This window comes from Cuculus canorus, chromosome 3 (assembly GCF_017976375.1).
Source record: "Cuculus canorus isolate bCucCan1 chromosome 3, bCucCan1.pri, whole genome shotgun sequence".
NCBI classification, from domain to species: domain Eukaryota; kingdom Metazoa; phylum Chordata; class Aves; order Cuculiformes; family Cuculidae; genus Cuculus; species Cuculus canorus.
This window is the reverse complement of record NC_071403.1, coordinates 81,418,861-81,440,691: the sequence shown is the minus strand read 5'-3', so window position 1 is coordinate 81,440,691 and position 21,831 is coordinate 81,418,861. Positions and strand designations below refer to the sequence as shown.

General features: G+C 40.4%; 1 protein-coding gene across 5 annotated transcripts in view; it reads right to left on the bottom strand.

Moving 5' to 3' along the window:
* The window catches only part of PLCB4 (phospholipase C beta 4), a 205,358-nt gene extending 185,119 nt beyond the window's left edge, over positions 1–20,239 (bottom strand). For 3 of the 5 annotated variants that reach the window (XM_054062738.1, XM_054062737.1, XM_054062741.1), the window contains exon 1: positions 20,052–20,238. The gene's annotated coding sequence lies outside the window, so the exon portion shown is untranslated. Of the gene's footprint in view, positions 1–20,051 lie in introns of all 5 variants that reach the window. The other 2 variants (XM_054062739.1, XM_054062735.1) reach the window with 2 other exon arrangements.
* Positions 20,240–21,831: the final 1,592 nt, after the last annotated feature.

Here is a 21,831-nt window from a genome sequence, read left to right as displayed (position 1 = left end):
GATAAAAACACAGTGAACTACTTCAAGATCTTCTTCAAGAACTTCAAGAACTACTTCAAGAACTTCAAGAAGCAGGGCATCAGGAGCAAAGCAAAAAAACGCAGTTTATTCTGAGGTACATAATCAGGTCTCTTTCTCATCCCAGCTCTGGGTGAAAACTAAATTACACCATCATTATTAGTGGTAAAACATACTTCCCCCAGTGCTTTGCCAACACTTTAGAAGAATGAAAGCATCAACTAAGTCTCTGATATCCACTTCTGCCTTTTCCCCTTCTATTTGTGCTGAGAAGGGGTTGGCAGCACAGGAGCACTCTCAACATTTCTGTGCTTCTGGGCAGCACGTGTGGCTAAAGGGATTCACACTGTTCCCTCAGTGCCAGACAACACGGCAGCAACAGGGTCAGCACAGACTCCTGGTGACATTTTAGTATTTTCATTTTTGGCAATATACTCTGTGCATCATAAAGTTGAGTGCTTCAAGGAAAATCTGACCTCTTCCCAAGGACACTTGTACAGATCCTGTCGCTATCGCACCTCTATCAATAATACCAACTGCTTTGCTGTTTCTACTTTCTTCCCTTCTTTTTTAAAGTGCACAAAACCAATTGATTTCTATATCCAAGTTATTTGTATGAGAGCTTAAAATGGACATCAGCACAACAGCCATTCAGCACGCAAAGCAGCAGATGTACAGAAACCAGAATGAAAAGGAAAAAAAGTGCGTTAAAAAATGAAGTGAAATCCAAATATAGATTAGAAATTGATGTATTATAAGAGATGTTTTAAAGTAAAAAAAACCCAAGCGTATTCAACACTGAAAATAATAAGAAATTGTAGCCCTTTCAAATGAATCTCTACCAAAGAGCTCCTGCACATTAGGACAGAAGCTGTATTTTTCTCTCTTTCATTAAGCTTCATCTATTTTCCTTTAAAGTAAAATAAACTGAAACCTAAAATTGAAAGCATCCACTAGACACATAATCAGGATTAAATCTGACCTGATATGTTTTAAGTTTTATGAAGTACAGAAGAAGTGGAGGGAGGGGGGGAAGGGAAAAAGCCTCAGCGAAATTAGAAACAGAGATGTTCTAGAAAACAAGCATCTCAGCCAAAAGAGGACAGAACATGTTGTGGGTCCAGCATTTGCCTTGAAAACTCAAGATACATAAAACGCCCCCAAAAATATACCGTAGGGACTGAGAACCACGGCAAACACAATTACAGCCACGAGAGTAGTTAAAGAAAACAGTTAACTGTTCTGTTGGATTCTCCCAAAGTTGCCAAAACCTTCCATTAAAATAGAAGTTTTTCCAAAACAGAAATAGCAACTCTGAGCGGATGATGGCTAGGTACTTTGTTTTCATTAAATATTGACAGCATGCTCTTCTAGTAAAAGACTACACAGTGCCTTTGGTTGGTTTTCATGTCTTGTGCTTTTTTTTTTTAGTGCCTTAAACCCTCTCATTTTGCTAACGCACTTTCAGGCTGGTTTCCGTAACTCATAATTACTGACAAGATATCACTGGGTCTCCACCACCTCATAGCTGCACACAAAATTGTCCTTACACTTACTTCTGGAGTCAACTTCAAAGCCAACTTAATGCTTTAATAAACTCACTATTCAAAACATGTTTCTGTTGGAAAACCAAAGACATAACAAAAATATTTTCAAGCATACAAGCTACTCTTAGTCTGCAACAAGAGAAACACCTCAGATATTTTTGTTCTCTTGCAGATTGTGGTCAAATTTCAACATAGTTACATCAGCGTACAACCCAGCACAGCTCCACTGCAATCAGTAGCATCATACCATACTTAATGCACGTAACAGAAACAGAATCTGTTTCTCTACTGGTTTTAATAATTTACAGCTTTCTGTGTAAAATTGCCACTGGGCTCTGAAATTTCTAATGTTCCATGTAAACAGATGAGTACAATCTCATAAATATAATGAAATAAATCAGTTTCTTTCTAGTTATGCAAATACCAAAAATCTTTTCCTTTTCACCAGTTAAGTATTTCTTCAGAATCTTGTTTGTGTTCGAATCTCCAATGGCCCTTTTAGTAAGACTGTAAATTCTTTTAGGGAAACAGTTAGAGCCAGAGTCAAGTCTCAGCTACAGAGGCAGAAACACTGAGTAATCTGTAAGTCACAGTAACTTAACTACTGACTGGACAGACATCAGCTGTAGCCTCAGATTTATCCACTGTTCGAGCGCTAACAGAAAAACCCTACAATTTTAATTTCTCTCCTGTTCCAAAGAAAAAAAAATTTTAAATAGAGGTAAATAACCTGGCCTTAAGTACCTTGGTATCTACTTTTTGCAGAGAGTGATTGATTTTATCTTCATCACTTCCTGAACAGCTAACCAGATAGATACCACAGGATCCCAATTGCAACTGAACCCATAACCAGATCTTGAGGCACTGAATTCTGAAGTGTCCAATGTTTATCATTGGCCACAATACAGATGTCTTAACTACTGTTCAGTAAGGTAAGGTTTGTTTCTTGACTAGTCATCTGGACTTTCCCATCATCTTAAATATACCATATGGCTTGCCCCTCTCTCTCTTCATGTGATTTAAGCCCCTAGAAGGCCTTCTAGGAAAGGATATAAGGTTTCAAACCCTCACAGCTAAATTGTGATGATCCTTCAAAAGTACAGACAGCTTACATCGAGACTCTGGCTTGTCAACAGGTTTGTTTTAAAAAAAAAACCAAAACATTAAACAAGTTTTCATCAACAGGGATCTAACATACAAGTTTCTTTTTCATCTCTGAAATGTTTAGGGACAATGATCCGACAGGAACATGGTTCTAGAGCTTTACCATCTATGGCCACTTGGCTAGGGAAAAGAGCCCTTCCTTGAGTTACCCACTAGGAGACTGAAACTTCAGAATTCCAATAAGGACCTTGTGCCTGACTCAAATTAGACATAAAGTACAACTACTCAATTTAGAAAAGACCATCAGAATCTTAATTCAAACATGACAATTTTAGACCTTTGATATATCCTGCTCTGAAATAAGTCTTTACCTACCAAGCCTTCACTCATTTTGTGCCAAGAAGGAATATGAAACAGTTCACCTGGTTATTATTTTTAGACATGCAATTTTTAACATTTTGCAGATCTAAAATTCCCTATACAGAGATCGGGACAGGTAGTTTCTAAAAATGTTCCTTCTGAATGCAAGTTTTTTTCAGGATCTGAGGAAATAGAAAAAAAAAAGACAAACCAAACCGCCAACCCTCTCCCCTCAATACAGAGAACCAAAAAACCCGAAGAAGTTGCTCTCATTCTAAGGCTTGGTCTTTGATAAGATGATGCCAGCTGGCATACACTTGTAGGCAGGAAACCACACTTACCAAAACAATGTTGTGTCAGGCCCCTGCCTCCTAACAGCAGGCAGCAGGGCTGTGTGCTGCCAGGTCCTGCCTTCAACAGGGCAAGATGTTCTAGCAAGGGCCACGCTCTCAAATTGTTCATTCTCATGTGAAGCCTTTGAGAAACCTCAGCTCCTTCCTGGTATGGAGCCCTGCCAGGGACATCAGTCTGTTGCTGGTGACACACTCCACACACAATTCAGTGGCTTCCTGCTCAAAGCATTACATAATTTGAGCCTCTGGCATAGCTTTCTGGAACATTTCACATACAAGATCAGCAGCCTCTTCAGTTACCAGATAACTCGGCACCTTTTCTCCAAGGATACTGACCTGGATAGCACTGATTACGGGGCATATGGCTGTCTGTTCCCAGGTAAATCAGAACTGGACAGCATGATTCACAGAGACAGAAGCAGCAGCTAAATACACAGTTAAACACAATTGCTGGTGAATAACTTCAGAAACAGTAAAAAAAAACCACAACACCCAAACATTTCATCCTTTTCTGACAAAGGAGACCCATGATGGAAATCGCATTCATAAACCACATGGGCTTATTAAGGACTGTTGCGTTTAGCTTCACTGAGTAAAGTCAGAAACTTATTAAACAAAGAAAGTATACAACCTGCTTAGTGCCACACACAATGCACACTTAAGTACTAATCCGACATCTGACTGCAAACACGCAATCACCAGTCAAGAGAGTTCTCAATTCAGGATCAGGATGCACACAGCTGAAATGAAAAGTAAAAGTACTTCTTGGTATGAATTCCTCAAACAGGCAGACTATTTTCACTGCAAGTAACTTAGAACCCAAGAATTACACTTTATGAAAAGCACATCCGTCAGTACAGTACACTTTCCAAGATTATTTTAAAATAATGAAATCTTTTACATGTCTGCCTATATCAAATGAATTATATTTATGATAAAATCACATAATTTAAGCCAAGCCATAAACAGTAGAACCATTTGTGCAATATAAAACACCACCACAAACTCTGATCAGCATGCAAGTTTAATAGGCCTAAGAAACACAATCTGCAATTTGAGTCACAGAATTTAAGGGTATTTTGGATTTAACAACTACATACTATCCTAAGGTTCCTACAGATAGCTTTACCTATGTTTTAAGGTTTTTCTTTTTATTTTTTGTCTTGAGGAAAAATTGAGCCTTTTTTCCTGACCTATACTAAGTAATTCTCTGGAACCAATATTATTGTACTGCAGTTTAAGAGTTTTTAATCTATGATATCACTCACAGCTGATCAAAGCATTAACGGTCCAAGACTTTACTTATGGCATTACAAAGAATCCAGCTCAATTATGGCTAAATGCTTTTACTCTGCTTGGGCCAATGAAATTAGTTATTTTCATTAAAAACTGCACTCCAACAAAAAGGGATATTTAGGGGCACCTCACCATATGCAAAGAAAGCACAAGTGAAGGGGCAATCCTAGACTCCAATGAGCAGGTTGAGAAGCCAGCACAGGCACTGGGGAACATGCAACAGGTTAGAAGATGGGAAGAGGACAGATATTCCTTATAGTCCAGCAAGCACCAGCTGCCAGCACTTTAAATCACTAAGATAAAATGCAATCATCCAAGGTCTTCAGGGAAAAATCATAATCATCACCAAAATCCTACTACAGCTCAGTCATTCTTTTTGGTGTGTGTCCCATGTTCCAGAAACTGGGAGCTGGCTTCTTGTCATTCACAGTTTGAAAAACAGGCCAGCAAGTTGAAAAAGCATGTTCTGATCTACGCTTATTGTCCCAATCCTCTGTAACAGCAAGAAAAAGGGATTAAACAACATTAAGCAACATGGAGACCTTATTGCTCTCTACAACTACCTGAAAGGAGGTTGTAGAGAGGAGAGAGCTGGCCTCTTCTCCCAAGTGACAGAGGACAGGACAAGGGGGAATGGCCTCAAGCTGCGCCAGGGGAGGTTCAGACTGGATACCAGGAAAAAACTTTTTCACAGAAAGGGTCATGGGGCACTGGCAGAGGCTGCCCAGGGAAGTGGTGGACTCACCACCCCTCGAGGTGTTTAAAAGATGGGTAGATGAGATGCTCAGGGACATGGTTTGGTAGCAGGTGGGAATGGTTGGACTCGGTGATCTGGGAGGTCTTTTCCAACCTGGAGATTCTGTGATTGTGTGATTATTTTTTCCCCTTGAATATTTATTCAAATAATAATATAACGATTATAGTACAATATACAGTGCACAGTGCAAAATAACACATAACAGGCATGCCATTTAATCCAAATCTCTTTGTCCTGCAACACATAGGAGAGAGTACATAGCTGATCATATTAGGTATGTTCTCCAGGGATGTTTATCGAGACCAAACTCTTCCAAATGTATCAAATAGATGCACCCAGCTTTTTTCATACAGTCCCTTCTTTGGCAGCCATATTAAGTTATACTTTTTTTTTTAAACCATTTCACAAAACATTTTTAATTACTAAAGCCATCATTATTAATTACTAAAGTCATCTCCTTCCTACTGGGCTGCACAGTGAAGATGCAGCAGTATATTTACAACCATTTTTATACCAGCAGATGTTACACCATCACAAAACTGCTTTGCTGCAAGTTCAAGAAGAAAGTGGTGGGAAGAAGTTTACGTAAGCAGACATTATCAACAAAAGCAACAGAGGATGGCAAACCACAGGCCACAGACATTTAATTCATACAAATCTCTCTCTCTCTCTTTCTCACACTGCTTTCTAATTTATTTTAATTCCATAGGAGAATCTCACCGGTAGTCACTCCATACTGCATTGCAAGACCTAAATGCCAGCAGCTTTTCTTGTCTCAACAAAACGTACAGAGCTGAAATTAAATAACAGCTGGCTTAAACATTTTTATTTTGCTTCTTCCCACCTAGAACACATACACCGTTCAAAGTAAACATGTTTAGTCACCAAATAATATGAAGTATATAAGGAAAATGTACACTGTAATAAACAGATAGCAATCAAAATTGTTTTGAAGTATATCTCTGAATCTTGCTGCAACCAGCTAGCTAAAAGTGACATTGTGATGGAAATAGTATGGTCTTTCAATGCAAGAAAGTAAATATATTCTACCAGATACTAGCACAGGAGTTGAAATCCACCCAAGAAAACCATTTGCATTATCGGTTTGCATTATTCTGCCACAACATTTCGACACTGAGTTTAAACATTAAGCTGCAAGTACAATGCCTCTTTTTTAAAACTGATGCAATTTCTTGGGGCAAAATCTGATACAGCTAGCCATATTTCCTGTCCACTTGTTTCTCCCAAAGAAAAAAAAATGGGAGACATCGGTTTAACTTTTAATTTGTCCAGTAAACAGATCAAAGCATTACACATCTGCAAGAGGTTTACAGAGCTTCATTGTGCAAACATCCTGGGTCCAATGCTACAGGCTTTATTGAAACAAATCTCTTATGATGGTAGCCAGGATGGGTCTGTGCTAGGTCGACCAATATAAAAGCTTACACTTGGATGGGAAATCAATGACTTCGAAGCCCCACTTGACGAAAAACTATTAAAACATGTAGCTTGAATTTTTTAGGCTGATCCTGACCACATGTAATTAGAATGGTTTCACACTTACATTCTGTTGCCTATATGCTATATGCACAGCTCTAAGCTGTACCGATGTTATGAATTCTCAGCGGGAAGGAGCATTTTTAGTAAGTATATACAACACTTAAAAAAAGATTCCAGAACCACTATTAGATCTGAGTACTGTAAGACTGCAAAGCGTCAGATAATTTCTAGCATAGCTGAAATGTCTTTCTAGATCTATGCTCTGTGTATTAGATTGCAATTCCTACCCAGACCCTTCTATTTCTTTTCTCATCCAACTATGCAGTCAGATTTGTTCAGGCTTTGTTCTTTGTTGCCTTTCACAGAATTAAAAGAGGGAGGAAGCAGGAACAACACAAGCCATATAAAGTAGTTTTAAAACTGACAGGGATGTTCAATGGTAGGCTTGGTTTCTGTCGCTACTTCAGTTCATTGAGAAAAAAAATGTTTATACGTATAAATGGTTTTGACTCAAGACTGTCCCTTTAAACAAGCGTTGCTGATTCAGACTATCTCCACACAGTTGCCAAAAAAACCCACACTCCTGAGTTATGCTCTAACTTAAAGGTTTACACAGGGAATCCTCATACCTAGAAATAACACTAGGAAGCACATTTACATTTTTGCTGGAAGACGGATGTCAAAGACTATATGAAAAAGACTGCTTGGTAAGTATCCTGTATCAGCCTATACTTCTAAAACTGAAATGAAGGGAATTTTACAACTGCTGGGCTATAAATAAAAAATGGATCTGTTCCTTAATAAAGGTATTAAATACAATGGTCTCTACTATTGCATGACATGTCGATCTAAGCAGTATGAGCAATGCCTTGCTCCATATGTTAAGCTGCGCTCCTGGGATTTTGTCCTGGTATAGTATGTCCATGCCCCTGATTTGTTACATTTTGATTTGCAAGTCAAGGTCAAGAAGTAATTTACAGAATCCCTGTTGCTAACACATACACTGCAGGCTTCTGTAAGCCCTCTTATCAGGATAAAAAAAAAAAAGGTCTTAAGAACTGGAATATGAAAAGATATAAAATTGTCATAATCATTCTGAAAGTTGCTTCATACCTTTAGATACTTCAGCATGGTGAAATGAACAATATGGATGCCACTTCTTTTTAACTTGCATAAAATAGTGTTGTGTATATAGTCTAGTTAAAAACACCGTGTTGGGGTGTATTCTCTCATGTGATATATCAGCAAATGGGCACCAATGAGGTTAAAAAAAAAAAAAGGTGCATTGTCATAAAAGCAATAAAATAAATAATGCAAGGATAATTCCTGCCCCAGAAACCTTGCAATTTAGGACATGAAGAAAGAATCCTTAAGGGATACCAAACCTACCTATCGTTCCTGAATTGACATTTACATTGTGCTGTATGTCAGTTCATATTTTAAGGGCTAAGCTGGAGGTATGCACAGCATTCTGATGTTGTATATCTCATTGTATACTAGACAAAAAGCCTTCACAGCAGGTATTATCAAAATGTTTAAGATAGGTATTGAAAAAATACCATAATCAGAAAACAGGGCAGGAGGGAGGTGGGGTGTCTTACTGTATTTAATCTAAGTCCTGGTTTAGAACAAAGAAATCTAATTTTAAGAGTCCACTACAGCCAGAGGTGCCTATGCTCAAAAGATACAGTGAGGGCTGAAGTGAGCCAGATAATGGAATTACCAAACCAATATCAAAGAGCAAAGAAAGAGCTTTCAGGCTTGGCCCCTATCCCTCCCATGTCACAAAACGTTAGGTATTCTAACCCAGAAATACTACCACACCTACTACGGGATCAAATGTGTCCTAACAGCCACTCCTGGCCCTGCTGAAACTGAGATAAAAATTAATTTTCAAGAAATTCTATCAGCCTCAATACAGTCATCTACAATTCAAGCAACTTCTCTCCATCCTGAAAAAGCAGTCTTAGACAGCTGATCTATCAAGCCAGGGGGCTTTTTTCTTTTCCTGAAAAAAGAGCATTTTTAGCAAGTACCTAGTGCTACAGTCAGAAACATTTGCATCTCGAGACAAGGTTGTGGATTTACACTTCACTTCAGAAGGAATAATTGGAGCCACCCTGGATATACAGCCAATAGGATTCTGTCAAATACAGTTCGGAAGCTAAATTAAGTATTTCACCTGCAAAACCTACACAGCAATTTAATCATATCTCAGACTCTAAAAGGCTGGGTTTGTGCACTTGCAAAGCGCTGTGCTCAGGTAATTTTTGTTTCTTATAGATGGCATACCTCCTACTAAGTAACTCCCAATACTATTTAGATTCTTCTTACCTTTCTTTTGTCAGGTCAAATTTCAAGATTAAAAAAACCCAATGAAACAGAAGCTATTCAGTTATCTTTCAGACAGAATAGCCATTTTCTTTCCTCCTCCCTCCATATCTTCTGTTTTGCTTCTGAGCATTATTAAGCAACTTCCAACTTCTTAGAGGCAGTGAATAGACTAGTACAAAATAACAGTAATCAATAACTATAGTACCACTCATAAAGGATCTCAAAATACACTGCAGACAAGCATCACCCAGGCATTACTAATACCTTGGAGGCTGACAATAAAAACCCTTTCCTAAAGAGGGCCAGCCACAGGGAAAGGAAAAATTAAGTGACTTGTTCTAGCTCTTGCAAGGCCAAAACATAGCCAAAATCAGAAAGCAATTCTAGCAGCACAGAGCTAGATAAGAGCTACTTACAATATTAAGCCCAAATAAGAACAAAAGATAAATACTGAAAGAAACAGTAAAGTTTATCTACCCTGCTTCTCGTTGTTCTTCAAAGAATACCATCTCACCAATCCTTATCTTATGGGCTTTGCTTAGAATGAGCTGCACTGAGAGCAGAGCAGAACAGATCACATCTCCAGTGATGTGTTCCTCAGACAGTAATTCCTTTCTATTAATATTATTATCATCCCTTTCAGCAATGAAAGGAATAGACTAGTAAATGGACACAAAATTCTGGCTTATAAATCTAGCTTGATAAAACTGCAAATGCATAGACTCAGTTACATCAGTATTACAGTAAGAGAGAACGGATAAATTACAACAACCTTCCAAAAGGTGCCTTAGTTGAGGCACAAAGTGATTCGAGTGGAATACAAGGCTCAAATGGACTTAGGTTACATGCTTGTAACACCCACACTTCGTCAACAGACATTGCTGAACATGAAGAGCCTCCTTCTTCCATTATTAAGAGACGTGCTAATTAGCAGCTGAACTGAAGACTACTCAGCTAAGCAAAACATGCTCTGCCAATGTGTTTAAGACAATGATAGCATGAAGAGGTAGAAGAAAAAAAGAAAATATTCATCCACTTTCAGTCAATCTTAAATACCAATTCCTTCACAGGCTTTAAAATTACTGAGAAGTATTACCTTTTCTTCAACTTCTGCAAAAAGTAGTATGCATACAGAAGAGCCCACTTTTTAACTGAAAGGATGAGTTCACTTATTAGTAACTGACAGATTCCATGTAATGGCTTATGAAATTAAGCAATACTACCAGAAAAGTAATTATCATTTAAATTACCAATTGCTTTTTAAAGGCAGAGACGTACCTCACCTAACAAATACAAATAGGTCTGCAGTTTTACAGTGTTTAGGTATATAGTTCTATAGTTTTTAACAAAACTGACAACTTTTTCTGATAATTACTACCTCTAATGCTTTGAAGAAATACTTCCACAGATCTTCCAGAGGAACCAGGCAAAGCAACACCTTCACAAACCAAGTTTCAGTTAAAATGTCAAATTACTCATGAAGGTGTTCACAAGTATTTAAATGCTGACAGAGACAGAGGTTATTGTTTTAGATATCATCAGCCTTTACTCCAGCTTTATTAATTAAATAATTCAAAAACTAAGCCCACAAAAAGGCTAATGTAATTTTACATGACTGGAAAATCTCTCATATTTTGCTGTACTAAGATTGTGTTCTGTAAAGAAAAACATTAAAAAAAAAAAGACAGAATGAAAGTTAAATGAAAATACACAGAGAACATTTTGACACTAAATTACAGTGAGATGGAGCCAACTTCTTAAAACCACACAACATAACAGTTAACACACCCATTTCTACCTGTGAATTTCAAAATCTGTTTTCCAGTTTTCAAAAGCCTTAAAGTAAATTGCCACATTGCTCAGCACCTGAATCATGGGAAACTACTAACTGTATCAATTAAATGGTGATTCAAAATTACCCGAAGAACTACTCGTATATCTTTGCACATAATTTCAGATCAATTCAACAGATGGTTTTAGCCTATCAAATATTTGAGAACTACAATTATGATCTTCGTTGTCACAATATTCATCTTCAGTTGTTCTGCTGCGGAGAGAGGAGGTGTTCATACTATAATAAAGTGAGCAGTATCGTTTTGAGGATAAATTAGAAATTAAAGCAGGATGAGATCAGTGAACATTACAGAGTATTGTATTTAACTGAGCATAACTAAATCAAAGATATATAAATCTGAGCATGTATTTCTTGACATACGGATTCAGTTGATTTAGTTTGGAAAATTGAAGTGTCACAAAGATCATTGCAGAAAAAAATCTCCAGCAATAAAGCTCACTTTTTTAAAAAGTACTCTAGTTCACGCCAATTCACAGCTACTCATGTAAGTATTTCTTTCGTTCATGCATTTTAAGATACAAGAAGTATTTACAAAATAAATACGTGTTTGTAAAGCAAAGAATTACTGCAAACATATACTTTTGATTTCCCCCACATCTGGAAATGCATTTACGTTACACAAGCTTTTTGGGTCACCAAGGGAAAACTGCTATAAAGTAACACTATTTATGTACCTTTGGAAAACAAACAAACAAACACACAGATCACAACAACAATCACCAAAAAAAACAAACCAAAACAAAAATCTGAATAATCAACTGGAAGGCTGTCACCACAGACAAAACCAACACTTTTTCTTTTTTCCAGGGCTGCAATTCAGTGAAAGGATCAGCATTGAGAAAGAATATGCAGAAGAGAAATGGTGATTAAGTTTTGATATGCGATGTGGACTACCAGATAAAGGTCTGAGTGAGTTGTGATTCATGTATTCACACAGGGACCACAGTTTTGCAGTACAGACTTCATTAATAAGAATCCTTCCAAATGAACTCAACCAGACTAGCAGAAATGAGGATTTATACCTCTTACACCAACCAACCAAAAATATGCAATAGGAACAACAGCACTCAACAGTTCTCCATAGTAATGGCCACACAGCCCTCTAGAAAGATAACAGTAAAATGCGTCAGACTGATAACTGGTTTTTATTTTTCCTGTCCACCTAAGCATTCGTACGTATTTACTACCAGCTCAGTCCAGAAAACTAAGTGATCACCAGCTATCTGTCCTTTTCAATGTAAAGGCAACAAATAGCTAAGTTCACAAAAGAAACATCTGGGTACTCACTTGCTATGCATGCAACCCATACATCCATTCACAGAAGTACCAATACAGGTTACCAGATTTGCCAGTACTACAGCAACCTCTTAACTCTCTCTGGGGCAAGCCCAGTTAAGAACCATGAGCTTCTTCCAAGATGTCAGTCTTCAATAATTCAACATAGGAGGAGACAGCAATCACTCCCATAAAAGCACAGCAAATACTTCCACTACCTGATGCAAAGACTAATTGATTTTTAAGATGTTTTCCTGTATAAAGACATGGGAAACTGCACAAGGTTACAGATAATTTTTATATGACTAACTAGGTAACCTTACACCCTCATTAAGATATCTCAAAGGAGACCATTTTATCAATACCTGTCGGCCATGGTGGGCATATATGCTGATTCCAGTACTTTCTCAGACAGGGAAGAAGAAAACAATTAAAAAACCATGCAGTGCCAAACAGACTTAATGCTTTAGGATGCATCCAAATAGACAAGGGTCTGCCTGAGGTTAGCAAAATCATACCAATGATATCTGAATGCAGGGGAGCAGCAACTTGCACAATTAATAAACTATGCCTGCTTTTTTCTGACCTGGGCCAGTCTTATTAGAATCTATTTCTCTTCCCTGCCACCTTCTATAGACACGGGTCAATGAAAAACCACTAGGTATTTCATTGAAAACCAGGGCATCAGTAAAGGAACAGTCAGGCTCTGCTAGATATTGCCAAATTTGGAGGATTTGGAAACCATCACTGTTATCTGTTCAATTGCCGCAGAGATTACAAGACTGCCAGTTCCTCCACAGTGTGTATGCAGACGTACAGCAGGGGTACTTCTAGCTTTAGAGCAAGCAGGAGAGCCTGCCAGGGTCTCACAGCCCCCGCTGTAGTGCCTGGGAGAACCGCCCACCCAGGACAAAAAGCAGCAGTTGAATTTCCTACCCACTCAGACCGCCCTGTTTGTGCCCTCAATTATTCTCCCAGGTCACATCTCTCCCCTCTTCTCCTTCCCATCCCCCCCCCCCCGAAACACTCGCCTTCTGCTTCAGCATGGGAATTCGCCAATCAAAGCAGACAAGCACATCATGTGAGGCACGGCAGACACGCTGAGGGGAATTTCCAAGAGCTTCCCTGCACCTGCAGCATTCACGGATTCAGGAGATTTCCAGTGTGAAAATTACAAGCAGAGCAGCCAAGCTGAAGTATTCACGTTACCGGCAACTAACAGCTCTTATGCCAGACTGCAGCACCTAATTTGCAATCTGCTCTGATATACCTGTAATCACATTCCATCTCCGCTTGTCATTTACTCTATGACAATTATTCATAAGCATATTTTGTAGGGAAGCAGCACACAAATAACACAGACTGAAAGACCAGAAAGCAATAATTACTCAGTCTATTCTTTGTTAATGTCAGACATGCAGTACAGCTCTCTGAATCCAGCAGAAAGGCAAATCAACCTGCATCAATCCTCAAAAACTGTATCTGGGGGGAGAGATGGAATCAAATAAACTCTTCCAACGGCCCCCATCTGTCTTGCAGTCAAGATTTAGGACCAATACACAGTCCATTTCATCATCACACTGTGCCACCCAACCTCTTCTTTAATAGACTTATGCTTCATTGTCACCTCTGCAAAGAAACCTACCATGAATTTATCAGTTTCTCACGCTTTCTTCAAAAATGCTTTCCTTCCCTGATCAAGGTCCCTTATAGAAAAGACTATACCAATTCTGTTTGATAAATAGATCACGTTAGCCCAACTAGAGCAACCACACTATGGGTCCATTTCCTACTTCCCAATAAGGCATTCATCCTCCACTCCCGCTTACTCTTTTATGAGAGGAATTCTGTAAGAATTAGAGTAACATATCCTCACCATGTCTACACAAAAAAAGCAACTCGCATAAAGGTACCTGTATTAAAAATACAGGTTTGGTTTTTTGTCTTTTTTTTTTAAAGAAAAACCTTTTATCCCAATTTGTGCATTTCAAAACAAACAGGCCCTTATTACAGTTATCAGCTCCTTTCTTCATTATGTTTCCTCTTAGCAGTTGTAGCAGCAGTACAGATATCTAAAGGCAGATAGGGGCAAGCATCCTGAACCCAGAATGCAGCCTCAGCTAAAAGGAGTGTAGAGAATATCTGTATGTGCAATAAGTATAGCACATACAACAACATCAATAACTAGTATCTCCACAAGCTTTGGAAGGAAAACCAAAAAGCAAACATGAGAGACATGGCAGTTTCAGGCATGGGAAGTTATGTTCAGGAAGAAGAAAAATGGAACAGAAAATCCCGTGGAGTTCTGGAATGGCCCAAAAGATCAAGGAGGAAAAAGTACCACTTTCTTAGGATAAGCTCTTTTCATCCAACCTATCCTGTTCAAAACCACAGCTTATATCTCACAAGACATTACTTGTTATTTTCCACACCACACTGTTCACAGGATCATGGAAAATCTAGATCACCGCAATATAAGAGATGCTTCTTATTAACCTTTTAACTCTTTTCACCCCCCTTATTAGTCAACTAACATTCCAACTGATTACTTTCAGTCTGCAGGAGCGTGCGTGCTCACGTTCAATACAGACTTCTTTTTCTAACAGTTTGTATCTGTAGTTTCAAGAACAAATAGCCTGCTTGTTAATAACTTTTTCATACCCACTGCCTCCTTACCAAAGTGCACACAAACATTCTTGAAGTTGAATATATATTGTCACAGATGGCATATTAGTAGATCAACTGAAGATATAAAATGTGTTTACATAATTACTTGATTGGTGGATGACATCTGTAAATTTCTTCTCTTCATATGTTCTGATAAAAACAGCGGAAGACAAACACCAAGCCTTGGAAAGGAATAATGGAGAGTATTCAATCTGAAGAGTCACTCTTGAACCTAGCATCTATCACATTACACATTTCTTCATGGCCTTTTAAAATTGCCAGTCGCAGGGTTAACTCAGAGAAAGTTACGACCTGAAAGTCCCAAAGTCAACTAAATAGAGCCAGCTTCTTCAGAAAGGAGAGGGCAGAGGTGGGTGGTTCTTTTAGCGATACCAATTTCAAGAAATCTGTAAACGGATCCTACAACAGACCACATTCCAAACAGACTGCCTCACTTCATTTTGACTACAGCTCCCAGTTATTGTTACTGGTTAAAGAAATAAACTCTTATTTTGACAAAAGACCAAGCAAGTGACACTGATCAGTCTAAATGTAGGGCCTCATGGTGGTAAAGTAACAGCTTCCATATAATATGGAAATCAAGGCCCTAATTTTAGATGTATGACAGCTGCCAATCACCTACTTATCTCAAGTTTTGATCTCTTGCTATCATAAAAAGAAAGACGAGACAGATATCATCAGGAACTAGAAGCACTTACTGGTTATGGAATAGATTTCCTATGAGACAGCATGCAGCAATTGCAGAAAGTCAGAGTATGGATTCACCTACTCATTTAATGAGTTAGCCATTAAACAGGGGAGGACAAGTGAGGCTGCTCCATACCGATATCCATGGTCTTTGTGATCTATGTTGTCTGCCACATGATAAGCTATTAGCCATTGGAGGGACAGGATCAAAACTGAGCTCAACAGCAGTAACTGACAACAGAAGACAATGGGAAGCCACAGAGAGGTCAAAGTAATAGCCCTATCTGCCAAAGAAACCTAAACCATGGAAAAGGCAAGTGGCCTTAAAAGCTGGAGACCTTGTATTTCTCTCTTTTAAGGAACAAATACGCTACATTAAGGCAACCTAAACTCTTAGTGACACCTGCACTGCTCCTCAAGAACAAGTTCCCTCCCACAGAAAGACTGACTGGTCCTTCTTAGACCTCCAAAAGTGGAATGAAATATTACAACCACTCACAAACACCATTCATCCGTGTCTACTAACAATGAAAACAGGACAGTATGACTTACTAACATTCTGCCTAAGGGCTGGGCTCTTCAGTGGCAAGGGAGAGTTTTGTTTCATTCTTCTCTAAATACCAAGACTGTTTCGCTCTTGCACAAGTACAGCTTTAATGAGTTCTTCATTCAGTGGATAAATATCTAGAATGACTTGTACAGCCAAACTGACAAAAGCAACCACAGCATTTCACTGGCCTATGTAAGATGATGTAGGTCTTCAAAAGGAGGGGATGCAAGTATTCATTTTCCTCCAAGATCCCAGCAGTGACAACCTCTCAGGGAAAAGATCAACAAGTCATCACCCAGAAGTCTGCTGGAAAGGACTCTCTAAAGCCACAATTGTGTCACCACAACTAGAGCGCCAGCATTAGCACTGCAAGGACGGCTGTGAAAGGGCTTTTCTGATACTCTTCCCCATGCTGTGACCCTAGTCCAGCACTCAGACACATTAGCATGTCTTCCTGGTACGCGGAAGTTACTCCTGTGAGCCATTAATTACTTACTTAATTCCAGAATGGCTGGGAATCTGTTGTCTTTGCAGTTTCACAAGCCTCTATACATATTTACAATATTTCCAGAAACCACTACCATAAGATGTGTGAGGACCAGTAAGACAGATCTTCATAGCTTAATGCTCACAGGGTGAGAACATAAGCAAAACAGGCTGGTTAATGTCAAAGCACAATATTTTTGGTATTTATACCATTGCCATCCCATACATTCAAATCCTCTACAGATCAGATATTTGGGAGTACGAAGTCCAAAAATCACACAACAAAGTCAAGTCAATACACACTTTTCCTGCAGCACCAATAAGACCACAAAGCCTGCTCCTAGAAAGTCCCACTGAATAAAATTTACTTGAGCCTTTGATGCATGCACTTAGGTAATTTTGATGTGGTAGGTTCTACACACGCATCTTTAATAATAAGATGCCCTAAACAGCACAATCAAAAAACTTCTGAAGAGTTAACAGTCTGGGTCATAAACGTCTCCACTGTGTGCAACTTCTGCAGACATCAAAGAGTCTTCCCAAAACTGGAAGCATTATACATCTTGCAAAATTAGTAAATGAACTCAAGCCATCAATTTTGCAATTTTCGAAGTAGCACAATGCATCTCTTTATTCAGAGAATGGAGCTAAGCCCAGCCTACAGATCAGCCATCCTGCAAATAATGCTTATACAACCTTTAATAATCATTTCCACTAACAACTAGAGACTTCATGATTTGGAAATTTCATTTCTAAACTAATTTAGAACAATTCCTCAAATCTAATGAGACAGATGATTGAAACTACAGAGGAAACCAGTCTTCTCTGAAATCAATAAGGTATCAATTTTTGTAACTACCTACTCTTAGGTAAGACACCTACAGTAAGTCTTTGTTTTTCATTTTAAGAATCTTGCTAAGCATTATTCCATCCCTTTCTCCCTTCCCCAAGAGAAAGGGATCAATTCAATTTTAAGGAAAACAGAAAAACAGTAGTTTCAGACTTAAGTCTTTGGCAAATTCCAAACAGGAAGCAACGGCAACTGAGCTGTTAGAACCACCGATGACAGTAAACCACTGAACAACACAAACAGACCACAAAAAAAATGACAAGTTAAAAAAAAAATAGAGAAGACAACTTGGTATGCAGGGAAATTATAACCCTACAAGTTTTCAACACAGTATACATAAAGCTGGTAACAATAAAGCCATCAGTTCCTACAAAGCTGTAACAAATACCTGACAGACTCATGGCATAGCCCCAAGTTCATCATCAGAAGCAGATATTACTGGTACAAATGGCCAAAGTCTAAAGCAGAAGTCAGCAGAGTATATCAAACCCAAACAACTTGCCATTATTTTAGAAAGGTGAAAGCGGAACACAATCAGTTATTTGGGTGATACATAACAAAGAGGCATTTCCTCTGTCAGTAAGGGAAATTCATATGTGTTCTCTCTCCTCCCTCTTTTGGTCTTTCTTTCTTCCCCCTCAAGGTTCTTTCTTCCCTGCATGCTAAGAAAAAGCAGAGAGTGTAGGTTATGCATAAATTCATGGCAGAAAATACTGTTTTAGAACAAAGCTCCTGTGCGTGGGCGCATGCCTATAAAACAAAAGGCATTGTTACTCTACCAAGAACGTATCCACATTCAGCAATCAAATCAGATCTTAAGATTTTATTTTGACAGCTACGTGCAGTTATATTTTCACCAGAGGTTTGACTTTCACACTAGTACCTGGTTTTTAGGGATATCAGCAAGAGATTAATCAAAACTGACGTTTGAAGACAGAGTGGTATTAACAGCTGTGGAAGAGAATTCTCATCCCTGAAATCTGTAATTTATTTTTAATTACTTTACAAAGTTATCAGTTGCAGAGAGGAATAAATCTGTTCCCAACTGGCATTTAGATATTGTCTCTGTATGACATAAAAGTGCTCGGCTCTATATAACAATAATTATTTTGCGGTACATAACAATATTGAGATCCAGAGATCCCAATCTGGGATCCCAATCTGGATCCCCGGATCCAGAGAAAGCCCACTAATACTGTCAACATCATACTTCCAGAAGTTAGGGAAAACAACCTAAAGCGAGCAATATAAACTGCTTGACTAAACTACAGAATACAAGTATCAACACAAACGTGTTACGAAAGAATCTGCTCCATCCTCCTGCAGAATGAGAAATACGACATTTTCTCTAGGATCCTCATTAACTGCAATTATTCAACTGAAAATTCTATGGTGCAACGTCAAGTGAAGTTTGGAAAGCACAAAAAATTACATATGTATGAAGAGAACATAATGCATGCTTTACTGTGCAGGACTTTGATTTTGTGTAGTCCCTACACTCATTTTTCTAACTGAAGCATCCCCATGGACCCTTCAACATTACATAAAGCCCCCCAGAGATAAAGATTATTCTATAACTTTCCAAGATCATCTCCTTTCGAGAAATCATTACCTAGCAAACACACATTATATACCTCACAAATGCACTAGATTCCCGAGTTTCTATCAGATGCCAGCATAAAAAAATACTCGTTACTTATTTTCAGATATTCACGAAAAGAAGCCCAAGGCTGGATGAGTGTAACTGAAAAGGATAAACAGGATTAAGTAACAGGTGTCTGACTGTACATAATTCAAAGTCATGCATCAAACACGGTGCAGAGCCTTGCTGGCAAAATGGAAACGTTGTTTTTGCACCTTGCTTTGAAAATGACCAGTAAGTGATTTAAACCAGCTGTGCAAATGACACAGACACACACAGAGGGGCAACACAAGCACTTGTAAACCCAGAGACCTTTCAAAGCAGCTGAAAGAAAACAAGCAAAAAAAAAAAAAAAAGTCTTCAAAAGGTCGGCCAAGGGGGGCAAAAAAATAGGGAGGGCATAAGGAAGGAAAAAAAAAGAAAAAGAAAGCAACAAAAAAAAAATTCAACACAAAACCCGCCAGCACAAGAAAGTTGTAGTTAAGTAGAGAGAAAGCTCTGTCACACCGCCCAGCCCCGGCAGAATCCGGATACACTGGGCGAGCTTTGCGGCTGGCAGCGCGGATGCGAAGCGCCGCGCGACCGCCCGCACAGACACAAACCCCGCACGGGTCGGTCCCTCCCCGCCCAGCCTGCGGCGCCGAGGCCGGAGCGCCGAGCCCAAGGTTACGGCGCGGAGCCGAGGGGCGCGCGGAGCTCGGCGAGGACGCGATGCCCCCCCCACACACTCCGCCCGCCCACCGCCTTACCTCGGGCACGGGGCGGGCGCCACCGCCGGCCCCGCCGCGCTGCGCCGAGGCGGCAGCCTCCTCTCCTTCCTCCTCCTCCTCTGCACAAAGTGTGTGTGTCTGTGTGTGTGCGACCCGCCCGCCTCGCAGCGGCTCCTCCTTCTCCCCCCGCCTTCTCTTCTCTCCTCCTCCGCCGCCGCCGCGCCCGCCTCAACCCCCGCAGCGCGGAGGAACGCGGCGGGGAAGGGGGGAAACCCCACTGCCGCCACCGCCGCCGCGCGGAGCTGCGGGCAGCGCATGGCAAGTGGGCGGCGGGGCCGCGGAGCCACTGCACGGCACGGCACGGCACGCGCGGGCGGAGCTCCGCGCCCCCACCCGCCCCCTCCCCGCAGCGCGCCCCTGTCGGACCGCGCGCGTCGGAAAGCGGGGATGAATGAACGAGGAGGGGAGATGCTCTGCGTGCTCCCCGCAGCCAGGCCTGCTGTCTGCAGCGCGGAAAAAAACCACCAAACCCATGCATCCCCAACGTAAAAAGGATGTGGAGCCGTTGGAACGGGTCCAGAGGGGGGCTAACAAGGGTGATGAGAGAGCCGGAGTACCTCCCATATGAGGACAGGCTGAGAGAGTTAGGGTTGTTCAGCTTGGAGAAGAGAAGTCTCCTGGGAGACCTTATAGTGACCCTCCAGTACCTGAAGGGGCTGCAGGAAAGCTGGAGAGGGACTGTTTACAAAGCTTGTAGTGATAGGGTTAGCGGCAATGGCTTTCAGTTGGAAAAGGAAATTTAGATTAGGCATTAGGAAGAAATTCTTCGTGATAATGGTGGTGAGACGCGGGCGCGGGTTGCCCAGGGAGGTTGTGGATCATAGAATTATAGAATCAATAGGTTGGAAAGACCTCTGAGATCATCAGGTTCAACCATACCTATCTGCCACTAAACCATATCCTTAAGTGCTTTATCTACTCATCTTTGAAATACCTCTAAGGATGGTGACTAAACCACCTCCCTCTGCCAGTGCCCAATGACCCTTTTTCATAATGTCCAGTATGAACCTCCCCTGGCAGAGCTTGAGGCCATTCCCTCTCGCCCTATCACTTGGGAGAAGAGACCAGCACCCACTTCTCTACAACCTCCTTTCAGGTAGTTGTAGGCAGTGAGAAGGTCTCCTCTCAGCCTTCTCCAGTTCCCTCAGCTGCTCCTCTTAAGACTTGTTCTCCAGCTCCTCCACCAGCTTTGTTGCTCTTCTCTGGACATGCTCCAGAACCTCAATGCCCCCTCCCTGGAAGTGTTCAAGGCCGTGTTGGATGGGAACTTAAGCAGCCTGGTCTGGTGGAAGTTGTCCCTGCAGGGGGGTTGGAATTAGATGTTTTAAGTTCTCTTCCAACCCAAACCATTCTATACAGAGAAAAAGGAGTGTTTTGGAGGCTGCTGGAGGGTTCCCAAACTCTCGCAGTTTTTGTCTTAAAATTACATTTGGACTCTTTGATGTTTAGCTGAAGTACACTGCAGAGGAGGCTCAATGCTGGGTGAGTGTGCCGAGCTAACTGCTCAGGTGGTTAGGAATGCGGGATGCCCTCTCGGAACATCCTCCAGCCACCCCTTTTGCAGCTCCTGACTGGCTGTGGACCACTGCTGTGGGTGGCCATGTAGCACCCTGTGCCTTCCCCTGTGCTCCTCTGCTGTCAGCGTGTGCCTGCTCTCAATTTTCCCGCTCTTCTGTTGATTTTACAATGCGTTTTCCACCATATTGATTTAAAAAAAAAAACAAAAACACCCACAAAAACTGAGCAAAGTGCTGAATTT